Genomic DNA, 14052 nt, shown 5'->3' with positions numbered 1-14052 from the left:
AGCAAATTAAAGTGATTTCTGAACAACCAAGATCAGTAACACACGAACTCGGGAAAACGCCATAAATCGATAGACGAATTCAAAATTACCCCGTCCTCTGCTGATTTAGCCTTTGAAATTGCAGTCTGTTTAGACGGGAATTTTAGCGTTTGCAGTTACTTACCTCGCAGCACCTTTGCTGTATATCTGGAAGCGGATATGCTTTAGCTTTTAGAAATTTGATGTGTGTGATACTGTGAGGATTTTGTATTCTTTCGCGAGCGGAAAGCAAAGCTACTGACATTTATGCTGCCTTTGTATCGCAGGCATGAAACGCAGGGAGTTGCAGGGTTAAAGAGGCTCCGAACCAGACTGTGAGCGTGGCGAGCGAACGCAAATTCACACGCCGTCACCTTCACGCGCCGCCGGCGTCACCCCTCTGCATAGTGGAGAGGCAGGAACGACGACTGGACGAAGACCGGACCGGAGGCTTACTGAGTGGCAAAGCAGGGCATGAAACTCGGGTTGGATGGAACTGCGCGCGCTAAATAGTATGCATTTAGTAGAGATATTTAGCGACCCGTTTCCTCACGCCGACAATGCGCACGCGCTGATTGGCGCCGACGCGATAGGCGTGCGCGCAGCTGCCGGGCACGTGGCGCCATCTGGCGCCCTCAAGGCGATCCCGCGGAAGCTGATACTGTAGCGGATCGCACTATGCTAAATTTCCCCCATTTATCCGGCGCGCTGATGGTCACAAAGAATTCTTTCAGGACGCTATGCTAGCACGGCGCACTAGGACCCCGCGTGCGTTTTATGGTAAGAGGTGTTTTAGGACATCTATAGCGTGGTTCAGTGATGGAGAAAATGTACTGTAAACGAAGTATGGCATTCAACGTAGGTAGGCTAGTAATGCACGCAGACAATCTATCGAATGGTATCAGCTTGCAGCTTTCCGCATTCCTCAACCTGAACCGACCCACTCATGCCCAGCAACCACACTAACACATCTAGGACGCTCCTGACCTTAGCGCAAACTTTCAGCAACTTTCGTGCGCGCTTCCCTGTCAGCGTATACATGTGTGCTAACTGCTCTATGTGCATCATCACGGATTGCTGCGCTCTCAGCAAGGCACCTTCCGCAAACTAAAGAAGATTCATACTTTTCTCCATGGAGAGTAAACAAATGCTGAGGAATAAGTAATTCGATTCCCTTCAGTAAGCACCACCCATCACCTGCTCCATCTTTAATAACGCGCAATGTTTTTATATATCGGTTAAGGTTAGCGCGACAAGGCAAATACGAGAAAATGCTGACAGAAGAGCTCCAGTCGCCGAGTTGAGGCACCTTGACACTCTAAACACGAATACGCCCATATGGGAGTAAAAAGCTCTTCTCTAGCGCGCTCCCTCTTACTCCTTTCTGCTTAGAGTGCAGCTACAAAGTTGATGGTTTAGTTTGGTTTATAGGGGTTTAACGTCCCAAAGCGACTCAGGCTATGAGGGACGCGCTACAAAGTTGAGTGCACGATGCATTTGCGAAGGCGCGTTAGAAACGTGCGCCAGTGCATTGTGAAATTTCAGACAGCAAAACCGCAGAGACAACCGCTCTCTTGAGAGTTTTATGACCTTTACGTGCTCTCCAAGATGCGAAATCTGATCCCGAGCAGTTTGGTAGGGTCAATATAGGCATTTTATGCACGAATTCGCAGAAGCGTCGTGGACAATTGAAGGCCGCTTTTCTGACCGCTGCCCTTTTGAGCCTCGCGTCGAAAGCAGCCGGCGGCAGTTGAAACAGACAAAACAGCTCTATTGGAAGAGGACGTAAATAAGGCTCTGAAACTCGCGGCGTCGCATTCACGCCGGGGCACAAACATGGGCCGAACTTCCACGAAACCGCGATGGAATACGAATGCAAAGTATCCGACGCCCTTGTCGGTGCCCGTTGCGCAAGCGCGCATTATGCACTCAGTGCCACAGATTCGCAGCTCAAGTGGCGAGTCGGCGAACCACGGACCGCAACTGGGTGTAGCGGTGGCGATGACGAAACCCGTACTTTCAGCGCGCGCGTAGGCCACCGTCGAGCGCCCGCAAGCAACGCGGCGCATCGGGAAGGCATGCCCCAGGGTTGTGTGCTTGCATAACGTTGGCTCCCCCGTTGCGCCCCGGCTGCGCGTATGTGTTCGTCGATTTGGACTCCGAATATGAGCGCCGCGCTATACACTGGAAACACGCGCGAGTAATGCGCCTCGGCGAATTATGCGCGTTTGTATTTCTTATTTTTTATCGCCTCCGGTCGCTGCTGCAGACGTCAGCGCACGTCTCCCGCTGGGGATAAAATTTCAGTCTGCACAGAGACGCACGACGCTAATTCGCTCTGCTTGGCGACTGAACAAGCGGCAGCGTCTGTGCGTGTTGCGCACGTCATCCTCGCACTGGATTATTTCTGCAGAACGCGCGTCAAATACATCGTGCTTTTTACCGGCGCGGAGCGCATAGGTCTGCGTAAATTAGATCGCCATCGTCCGGCCATATACTGAATAAAAGCCGCTGTTACGAGCTACATTATGACCGTATAACCCGCGGTACGGTGCGGTTTCGGAGGATTTTCAATAATAGACTTCGCACGCATATATCAGTGATACAGAAGTGTTGATTGATGATTCTTACGTGCCGGAACAACACTGTCGGCAATGAAGGACGGCGTATAGTGAAGCACTGTGATTTAATTTCAGCCACCTGGCGTTCTTGAATTTGTATCCAAATCTCAATACACAGGCGGTTTTGTATTTTTGTCTCCTTCAAAAATCAAGCGGCCGCTTTCGTGATAGAACCTGCTACCTCGGGCTCGCCAGTGAACGCCGTAGGCACGTACCCACCCATACACAGAGTACGTGTTATGTACGTACGTTACGAATTGATCCGAAGCCCTCCAGGGCGGCTCACTTCGTAGCCACATTGTAGCCTTACAGGAGTGCAGATAATTTTCGTGCGTGCGTGCGCGTTGTGTGTGCGCGTGCGTGCGTACGTGCGTGCGTGTGTGTGCGCGTGCTTGTGCGTGTGCGTGTGCGTGCGTATGTGTGTGCGTGTGGAGAGAGAGAGAGAGAGTGATGAAAACAAAGGATGGCCGATGGGGGGGGGGGGGGGCACATGGCGGTGCGGCCACTCCACGCGCAAATGGGGGAAACTGTTATCTGCACTTATTATGCATTCTGTCAGTACCAGCTGATTAGTAAAATTGGGAAGCTTTGAGCATTTTTAGTAGGGTCGTCTATCTACTTTTTTTTTAAAAGAAATTACGTCATTCTAGTGATATGCTCCGCGTTCAGAATGTAAGTTGGCGACTGCGGCTGCTTGTGCGCGCCTGTTCAGCGACTATATGTACACGCGGCGGCTTCCGCTTGTACGCCTACATTGCACCGGCAGAAAGGTAGACGTCCCGAAGAGATCGGTTTTCAGCGATGCGCCGGTGCCGCGGATTTCATTTACTTTCGGCGAGATATGTACGCCTCCAGGAGTGCAGATCATTTTCGCGTGCGTGCGTGCGTGTTGTGCGCGCGCGCGCGCGCGTGTTTATCGTGTGTGTGTGTGTGTGTGGTGTGTGTGTGTGTGTGTGTGTGTGTGTGTGTGTGTGTGTGTGTGTGTGTGTGTGTGTGTGTGTGTGTGCTGTGTGTGTGTGTGTGTGTGTGTGTGTGTGTGTGTGTGTGTGTGCGTGTGTGCGTGCGTGCGTGCGTGCGTGCGTGCGTGCGTGCGCGCGTGGAGAGAGAGAGAGAGAGATGAAAACAAATTATTTACATTATTTACTTTGTCAGATGGTACTGACTGAATACTGTGCTCGTAGGATTGTTGCCCTCGATCGCAGGGCATGTCCTTGAAAACGAAGAACTACATTCATTTTGGTTATATCTTGCTGCGAAATCTGGAATAACTTCAAACTGTGTCACTATCAGTAGGAACGGAGAGTCGTAAACCAGCTTTTGCGCAACATGTGGAATGTCCATGCCCGCTCCGAAGCTGTTGCATTCACCTGCAAAGCTGCCTGTCACTTTTGCTTTTCACGTCTGATGGAACGACGCGTTTATGTGGGTCATATACGCCGGTCACTATTATCGTGCCTTCGTCTCGATGTAATCGCTCTAAACATAAAGCGAAAGCTCCTCAGGACAATGTCCCCGTTGTAGAAGAAGTTGTGAAAACACGCGATACCTAACCGCTTCAACGTTTTCTCTCAGATGCGCTTTACCTGAACGTGCCTCTGCTCATTTGGCGGCCAAGAGCAGGTATTACAATTCGCAGTTGCGTCGCGGACTTGGACGTTGGGCCCTGTGGTCCCGGGCTTCAACCTATGGGGAACCTGCGCTGCCAAGGTGGCACTGCAATTGTTCCATTCGGTGACTCAAAACCGCTTTTGTCAGCCGCTTGGGCCGCTGCAAACGCGAGAACACATTCTGCGCGATTAGATGCCCGCGTTTGGCTGACAGCATTCATTGCCTAGCTTCTCTCGGCGTAGCCCAGATAGCTGACGCCTTCGACAGAGCGCGGAGGCTCACGCCAATAAGCGCCTGAAGGTGGCGCGGAAAAGTATTAAGAGTACTACCCAAAACTGCTTGCTCTTCTCGCTAGGCAGTGTGTTGCGGCGCTGCAATCGGCACCGCAAACTTCAGCGCAAGTTCCCCATAGCGCTATGCGCTGAATGTTGGTTTTTGCCCTCTGCGGCGGCCGGCCCCTTCCGCAGTCGGTGACGCGCGCCCTTGAAGAGCGGCCATCGGATGCCAGCGCCGCGAGGCTGCGGCTCAGCTGCTGCGCGAGGCACTTCGTGTTCGCGACCCACAGCTGCGCCCGAGCCTTACGTCAGCGCCGGGCGCGAGCAGCGGCGCGCAGCCGGCGAGCATGCCGCCAGTGCTCTGCTGCGCGGCCCTGCGCTGCTGCCCGTGCCGCCATTCCGGCGCAGCCGGCCGCCATACGAGGCGCAGCGAAAGGCCGCGCGCACTGCCCGAGCTACGCGTCAGCCCCGTGAGTATGCACCTGGCGTGCACGAAGCCCCATGGGCTGCACTCGGCGCTTGTCAACGGAGGCGCCTGTCCTGGGCGAACACGCAGGCGTGGGAACGGTATACCGTGCGCACGCGAAATCACGAGAGTGAACGAGGTACGACGAGCCCTCCGCTATTCGTCTGTACAGCACCCGTGGGAGATCTCGGAGTTGCGCGCAATCTTTCACCGAATCGAGGACTTTCGCGTTATTCGCTGTTATCGGCGTTAATTGTATAGGGCTTTTGCTGGGAATCTGGCCCGAAGGACGTGTTAGTTCTGGTTTATTCTCTGCCGCGTTCACGCGTTATCTCGTTCACGCTGTCGCTCTGTCCCGTCGTTGTTGGGAATGTTTTCTGCTTATTTCAGCTGCTCCGTACCCGCCCGAGATGTAGCAACACTGTCGCGCCAATCTTCCGTAGGTGGCTTTCCAGCCTTTTAGGCGTTTTTGTGATAAATTTTCTGCGCGATAATAACGCTGGATTTTTATGTTGCTAAGCCGGTTACGAAGCGGGCTGTAGGGGAATGCTCCAGGCAAATTCTGACCACCTGGGCTTTCTCACTGCGCCTAAGTGGCATTACGCGGAGGTGTTTGCATTTTCCCTTCATCTAAATGCGGCCGTTGCGGCTGAGAACGAACCCGCCAACTGATGATCTCCAGCAAAGCGCCGTAGCAGCTTCGTCACCGCAGCGCGGGGTAATGTCGAGGTAATTGTGAATAGATGGTGAGCTCGCTTTGTTCCGTGCATACGGCGTTATTGCGTGGGGAGTGCGCGCCATATGGCGACGCCGAGCCAAAGTCTGATTTGACGTTAGCTCGTTAAATAGCGCCGATGATAGCCAGGAAACGTTACTGTTGCAGCGCAGCGCAGTCGGAGCCATCACTGGTGGCTTTTACAACATACGTGGATCCATATACCCGTCATCGTTCCTGTATGTGGCGAGCTTGATGACCAACCAAGTTTGGACCATGTTTTTCAACGATTCACGCGGAGCGTTGTTAGCCAATAGTCGTGAAAAATGCCTCGGGGGTGGAGGGGGGGGGGGTATTTTTACGCTGCTATAGGGCAAGTAGGGCCCGAGTTGGGTAGCTCAGTGTTTTTCGCTTCTAAAGGGCAACATGCTAACCAGTTCAAGTTTGTGAAATATTGACCTCTGAAATATGTGAATTAGTATGGCGTATCCCGCGAAAAAAAAGAAAAACGCCATAATTCTCTGACCAAACCTTACGAGGAAATCCTCACATTGATAACTCTTAATTCCGAGACCTAATAACTTCTGCGCTTTCAGCCCAAAATGTGCCCTTGTGGAAGAAGGTCGTCGTACTAATCAACGGGTTATTCCGGTACTCACTGTTCTTGATCGAAACCATGAGTGTTAAAGACTAAGTGCTGACTGCGCAGCTCAGTCAGCAACAGAATGCGCATACATTCATGGCTCACTTTAATTATTACGACGCGCTAGGTTTTCAGAACGGTCTTCAAAACTTCGCGATAAAAATATCTATTCTAAAGCACTGCCATTGTCTGTAAATTAACGAGAAATATTTGGAAATAGACGTGTTCGTTTGCTCAGAAAAACAACTAGGGTAGCTAGTTCCGGTACAAGCATGTGGTCTAATCAGAATAGTGGTCTGCTTTGAAGAAGAAAGGGAGTGGGGGGTCTAGTTTAAATTTGAAATCGGAGTCAACTGTACTTGCATCGCATAAAGTACTGGTAATACCTTAAGGGTAAGATGCGTTGGCTTGTATAGTACATAAATATGGTTTTAAAATGCAATATATTCTGAGTGTGGAATTCGAAAGTTTACTTCAAATTGCGAAAAATTTGGGAGCAGGCATAACTCGCGGAAATTTCAGTGAGCTTCAGTACGTGCGACCAGTTGTTGCGCGAGCCTTACGTTATTCGTTTAAATAAATTACCAAATGAATTTTTCACCACACGGCGGTTTCCTGGCAGCGATATGCGCCTCCATGGAAGCGGCAGCTTTGCGGTGCAATTTCGGGAATTTCGACGGGACTCTTAGTTGTGCAGTCCTGTGCTGGAAGACTACCACATTTCAATTCTGGCGATAATCAAAATTCCCCATTACGAGCGTTGGTGGTCGCGAACGTACCGTGATGTGACGCGTCATCGGTTTGTCTTCCCTGGAGTTGCTGCGGAGTGCGGGCCTTTTCTTTGTGGTCTAAAGAGTTGAGCGGCTTCAGGCAGTATCACCGAAAGCAGAACGCTTCCACAAACGCACTGGACTCTCAGGAAGAATGTGGCTCAGGTTTTCATCCGAAAAACTGAGCCGAGTTACCGAGCGAATGATGATGCTCAGAATCTTTATTTGAAGGCGGTGGATAAGACGCATTTGCCGCGGCCAATAGATGGGACGGAGGGTAAGCTGTTAACTTGAGCTCTGATCGGCCCACTTCTTTACTCGGCCGGTCTTGCTTATTTGTATCGTATAGTGTGTTTAAGTACTCGTTGTTCTTGTTGTTGTTGTTGCCTCAAGTACGATGGCACATACCCACGGTGGGGGATTGGCCAGGGTTTGGTGCAGATCCAAACAGGAAAAAACTCATCCAGGTTTGTCTCAAGCGGCTCATAAATATAGAGGAATCTGAGATAAAAAGCAAATCACGAATTTTGAGAGATATTGAAGAAATCGTAATGAAAATCGAGGAGACAAAGCGGTGTGGGTTGAATAACTAAATTTTAAATAATTAATCACAAAGAAAATAATTTTGAGAGGAAAGCAAGGACATCGAGAAGTTAACACAAAAATCTCCCGGTTTCAATGATATACTTGTGAAGAAGTTGACACACCTGCCTAATGGCATGCCCTTTGACGGTTGCACCGAAGGAGAGGAGGATGGGAAGAGTAAACGGCAGCCCTAATTGAGCGAGAGGATTTTGCAAAAACTGAATTCTCTGCCGTGCAAACCGCCGGCAGTAGAGGATGAAATGATCTATCGTTTCAACGTCCCCGCATGACGCACATAGATTCGACGGCGCGAACCCAGAACGGCATAAATATGGATTAAGGCGAGGAATCCTACATCACAACAGCGTCATGGAAACCTCACAGTGTCTTGACGCGCAGGAACGTATGTTCCATGGGAATTTCGAATGTTCGAAATCCGCTGTACAAAGGATGGGCTCATGGCTCAGGTAATGGTGTATTTGGTAACCTTCATAACGGGACGTGGTCAGCAGGGTGAGGTTCGGAACGACATGGACAACAGGCCCATTGATGGCTGATTTCGCTAAGTATTTATGGGCCGCAAGCTTTCTCCTCTTTTAGCAGTACTGAATGCCGTGTCAGTTCTGTGCAGTAGGCGGTACTCTGGTGAAGCAGTTGGAATGAGTTTTCGAGGTTAGGCCTTCCCGAATATTGCAACGTCCTCCTTTTCTTCTTCGATTAAAACAATTAAAACTGAATTTTCTGGTCTTCAGTCCGAAAAAAAGTATTAATGTAATAGTTTATATGTGTGCATATAAATACATTCAGTAACAGTGCCGTTACTGAATGAACAACTCTGTGCTACTCTCCTGCCCGTCAGAGGCGAATTTATTTATTGTCAGTCACATATTACTTCACGCGTTTGTTGTACTGCAGCGAATTGCAGAAGACATTGCGGCAACAGGGAAGAATACTCGATACAGCACGCTGCTGTTTTTTTTCCTCTATCAAACAACGATTCCTGTTGCACTCGTATGCTCGACTGTCGACGAGCGGGAACAACGGATCGATTTCCTTTGCGCATAGGTTCTTGCAAGAAGCCGATGCAATTTCGTGTGTACACAGGCTGGTGCTCTTGGAACAGAGCGCGCTGTCCTACGTAGCCAACGCCTACTTACGTATTTATAAGGTGGTTGCGAGTGGGCACCGACGACTGCAGCGCCCTTGGAGCGCTACTCCTCTGGGCATCCGGGAATGCAGCCGGTATAAAACTGTAAGAAGGTTTCGTGTTACACGCAGGTAGAGACAAGCACCATTATATCGAGGCGTATACACGCGATGATAACGCGAATCTGTACGAAAGAAGCCAAAAGTCATTGAAATTAAAGAAGGCGTAAGGAAATGTTACTTTGTTTTTAAGGCCGTGTTCATTATGGGATGAAATTAACCGTGTTATCATCTTTTTCGATGGGCGGTAAATCCTTAACATGTTTTTTTTATGGCCGCGGTCATTATGGGTTTGAAATTAACCGTGCAATCATCTTTTTCGATCGGCGATAATTCTTTAACAGAAGGTAGATGGAAAGACACGGTGCATAAGAGCTCCCGCACAGCTGCCGCCCGTTCAGCTCGGCATTTGTTACAGGACGCTCGACGTCCGCTGCTATGGGCGAGGGTGGCGCTGCTGAACACTCTCCAATAGGATACGCTGATGCCTGCGCGCCTCCGCTTTCAGGGTGGGGACACCCTTTGTATCAACCCGCGCCTCCGTTGGAAAACGGCGGCATGTTGGGTCCACGCGCAGTCGCGTCCTGCACGCCATGCTTGTGGCGTTGTTTCCGTGAGGTTGCGTGGCGTCTGCAATGATGCGACAGAACTTTAAATGGGCACTGCATAGTTGTTTAGCTCGTGATAGTAGTCTACTGGCACTCTTGGATGTTGTTATGCATGGTGCAGTCGCTTCGACTGCACGGCGATCGGAAAGTTATGACGGGCTGCTGTGTTCCCCAGTCACTGGCTGCCCTGAAAAAGAACAACGCTTATTTGGTCTTGCTTCGCAGTCGCAATTTAGAGTACCAGAATCACCAAATTCCGCAGCATTATGCTGCATTTGTTCTTCGAACGCAAAGACTGTTCACAAGGTCCCAAGTTTCTTGGGTATGCCTGCAGCGCGGAGGATGACTTACCAGATATAACTGTTTTCGCCTAGTTGGCACCAGCTTTTCCAACATTCTCTGGAATCCCTTTCTCCTATTGCTGCACCATATGCGGATAATTCTGTTCAGTAATGGCAAATTTCTCTTCGAAACGGTCCGTCGCCTCACTGCTTTGGGGTGGACAGCTGAGAACACGTCTGAAACCAGATGGTCCTATTTTCTAAGTACTGTCTCTTAGCGGCTTGTTCCGAACAAAATCATGCGGACGGTTAAGTTTCGCTCTGGATGGTGTTGTACGTTGATTGATGATACGATAGGACGACGTCTTACTGATTCGTAGCTGCCTTATTCGAGTACAAATTTCCCTTAAAGGTTTTCTGTTAATCGTGAAGAAAAACCTTTAAAAGTGTCTGATTAATCACAAATCCCATCGTCACCGCCAGGTTACACTGACAAATGGGAGTCCGGAGCAGCACAGGCAAGCCTTCCTCGATTCCGCGGAATCGTCTGCTCCAGCTGCCAAGAGACGCTTGCTTGCTGCCTCACGCGATAGTCGTCGGGCAAGGCAATAGAGATCTCATTAATGTACGGGTCTGGGCTAGTTAGAACACCACGTTTGATGTTAATCGCGCAGAAAGACACGGACGAGTGAACACGAGAGACCAGCTCTCGTCCCCGCTGCTGTCGTCGAGAGGCAAAAAAAAAAAAAGCAAGCTTTAGGACAAGCTTTAGGACATGCTAGGACGAATTTTACTGATGCGGCTGCGTGACGCCAGCGAAAGGAGCCTTTTTCCTCAGTAGTGATTTATTTAAGAGCAATACGAAAAGGAAAGAAAATAAACCACTACTGGGGGGAAAAAAAGGCTCCTTTCGTTGCTGTCTCGCAGACGCTTCTTCTTTGGTTACTGACGCGCTGAAGGTAGGTACGGCGTCAGGATATTCGTAGTGAACGAGCGCAAAGTAGAGGTGGGAGGTGGGGGGGGGGGGGGGGGATGCCTTTGTGGCATAAAGATAAAAATAAGGCAGTTTTTAAGCTGTGCGTACGCAAAGCGCTACAGCGCTGCGTGCGTTACGCTGTCAGCGCCGAAGTATAGTTTTAGCTGGCCGTGCCGTTGCGTCCCTCTTGCGCACGCGTAAACAGTAGCGCCATCTAGTGACAAGGCGTCAAAGCACATCAACGCTCGGTTGAAGAAAATTTAATCCGTGATTACTGATAACTAGGGTGAGGGCATTGGAGCGTTTTTTTTCAACAAGAAAAACCATGGAGACCGAAAAAAAATGTGAGCACTGGCTAAAAGCTAGAAAACTGCTTCGCCGGGTGTCGTTGCTACGAGGAAAACACACTGCATTTAGTTAGGCCTACCAGCTTGAAAATCGCCAAATTATCTGAAAAACAGGGGCTATAGTTATCGCTTATACCGCTACGTGTGGGCAAGAGTAGGCGAAACAAAAGCGAACCGCTACCATTTGAGCGAGCTATTGCGTCGGAGAATCCAGCGGCGACATGTATTTATTCCGAAGCGGGGCGAGCAGGGCGCCGCCATCTTGTCAACGTTATCGTACGCAAGCCACGCAAGCGCCGCAACGCAAAGTCCGCTGGCTAGCGTGCGCACGCAAGAGGCAGGGCTTGCGCTCGCGTTCTGCGCATGCGCACTACCGTCCCCGCAAACTCCTTGCGTACGCTAAGCCATTGCGTACGCACAGCTAGAACTGTCTATAAACTGACAAAATGCAGCGACTTGAGCTTCACATACTCGCTTACCAACGACAGCGCCAAAATGATATGGCTGCCTTACTGGGGAAAAATGACCTTGTCAGGTTCTGAGAAAGCGCTCGGCAAATTTTGATGTGGCCTGGCAGGTTTTAACCGTCGCCTCCTTTTGGGCGCCATCATTACAGCTGAAGGCGCCAAATGCCACAGCGCGAAACCACATGTCGAACAAAAAGCTCGCCTAAGGTAATTTCTACAGCTGCGGCACGACTACAGCTTTCCCGGCCTACGTCATCGGCGCACGTGCTTTCTGATCTGGCGAACTAAACATGCGACAGCTTGGTATACAGAAGGTTCGGCGTGTACCGGAGTGTTTGTAATCGGGAGAAGAAATGCTGCGATGCGTAACAAGGTATATCAAATCGGGAGAAGAAAGGCGGCGGGAACGCTCGAAACATACAAAACCAAAGCGAAAGTGGGCAATTTTGCCCACCGGGCCACACCCCTTTGACGTCACGTTGTTTACAACTGAGATAAGTCTATTATATATATAATAAAGATACAGCGTATGTGGCCTTGCTCTGTTCGTGGCACCACCGGTCAGGCCGCTTGAAGTGAACTCGTGCGTGTTTTGCGTGTGATGCAGCAGTCGGAAATAAAGCTATGACGGGCTGTTGTGTTCCTAGGTGCTTTGCCAACACTACAGAAGACAGAACAGCGCCTATTTCGCCTTGCTCGGCCGGACAGGGCGGACAGAAAAAGCTGCACAGGAATCGGAGGTAAAGAGATGGCTGGAAGCAGACAACTCCAAGCTATGCGAGCTAAGGCATGCGAAACGATTACATTCCAGAACAATTTTTGCTGGGAGTGGAGGTATAATTCTGAACTTTAAAGTTTCTTCCTCATAATTACTGAAATTAGCAGCCGTCATAGGTGACTTCTTACACTTGATTTCATGTCAAACGAGAAGCCGTATGAATGGCAGTCTTTGGCGAATATGCGACTGCAGCTAGAAATACGTAATCCTGATTGTTGGTAAAGTGATTGCAATGTAGAGTATCCGGGTCAACAGGACTGCACTGGAATATGCTAAGCCCGTTGTAAGAATGCAACGACTGTTTTTTACAAGGGGACGATTTTCTCGGCGGATTAGCTGCGAGAAATGATGTACTTTAGCGTAACTAACTCCGGTTCACTGTCTAAAAAATCTCTGGTACCATCCCGTCTTGGCAGAACACCAAATTTGCGGAATCCCGCGCGGTACGTAACGGCAGTTTTCGAAACGGGCCGCCGCTACATTGCGCTCAGTGCAGCCGAACGGGAGAGTGGGGCTAAACATGCCGCCGTCGAGAACGGTGCCTTCACACTGAAGCGGCGCTGTTCATCGAGGCACCCTACTCTCCACTTTGGGCTACACGCAACATGAACGCGTCGGAATGGAAAAAGGGAGACGGCCACCGCCGTCGCTCAGCTGATATAGCGCTGCAACGCGACATAAGAAGGCCCTGGGTTTGAGTCCCACCGCAGGCTTGTGGTCTTCTTTTCTGCTTTCTATGGAAAATTATAATCATCGCCGTCATCATCACTATCATCTTCGCCATCACCATTTCCTATCTGAAAAGTTATTCACAATTAGTTTCTCGCTGTAATCAACGCCCCGTAAAAAAATAAAACACTCCCATTAGCTTTCCTTAGTTTCATTTACTGTTGGCTTATTCCGCATGCGTATCCTAACGAGTCATTCGCATCCCATACCTTGTCTGCTCAATGACCAGAATCTAGTAAGAGCGGATGTCGTTTTCCATGAACTCCATCGTCTGCCTTTTCAGTAGCGTACCGAAACTAGATGCGCGGAAACAAAAAACTGTTATGCCGGTTTGCTCATAAAGACATAGGTGCTACTTGGCGACTTCTGATTAGCGATAATAAACCAAAGTAACGCAATACTTTAAAATATTCATGCATTGCACCAAAGTCTTAGGGAGGGGGGAAGGAATCTGTACATATTTTGTACTCGTGTTTTACGAACGAAATATGACCGAATATCGAGAGTGAGTAAAGGCTTCCAAGGCTGTCTGCGTCTTATCGTGTGGCTGCTTGATTCTAAAAGTAACATCCCCCTCTTTCTGGTTTCTTGTGCTATCTTTAGCGCTCGCACTGTTTACCCCTAATTTAGTTCTGCATGACATATTCGGGTTTTGTAACAATATGCTTTTCTAACACACAATAAAGCAAGCAGGCTGATCACTAAAGTTGACCGTTTCGCGTACATTAGATTAGGCCGTAAAGGAGCGAGAAACATAGTTTGCCTATAATTGGAAATACATCGTTTCAAAACGCCTTTGAGCATGACATTGCGTTTGTGTATGACGAAACCGCTAAACCAACAATATTTTATTTGAATCACTCCTTCCTATTTCTTGGAAACTTGTAGCTATCGCACAGTACTGTAGGTCAGTTATGTCTTGTTGTGTCTTTTTTCTTTAATGCGATGGCATTATATGT

General features: G+C 49.5%; 1 protein-coding gene across 5 annotated transcripts in view; it reads left to right on the top strand.

Moving 5' to 3' along the window:
* LOC144114141 (E3 ubiquitin-protein ligase MARCHF8-like) overlaps positions 1-14052 on the top strand; it is a 155869-nt gene that overhangs the window by 57241 nt on the left and 84576 nt on the right. For 2 of the 5 annotated variants that reach the window (XM_077647657.1, XM_077647659.1), the window contains exon 1: positions 4828-4992. The exons of 2 other annotated variants lie outside the window; for them this stretch is intronic. The gene's annotated coding sequence lies outside the window, so the exon portion shown is untranslated. Of the gene's footprint in view, positions 1-4715; positions 4993-14052 lie in introns of those variants that run through there. One more of the 5 variants, XM_077647655.1, reaches the window with a different exon arrangement.

This window comes from Amblyomma americanum, chromosome 1 (assembly GCF_052857255.1).
Source record: "Amblyomma americanum isolate KBUSLIRL-KWMA chromosome 1, ASM5285725v1, whole genome shotgun sequence".
Lineage (NCBI taxonomy): Eukaryota > Metazoa > Arthropoda > Arachnida > Ixodida > Ixodidae > Amblyomma > Amblyomma americanum.
This window is presented reverse-complemented; position numbering and strand designations above follow the sequence as displayed.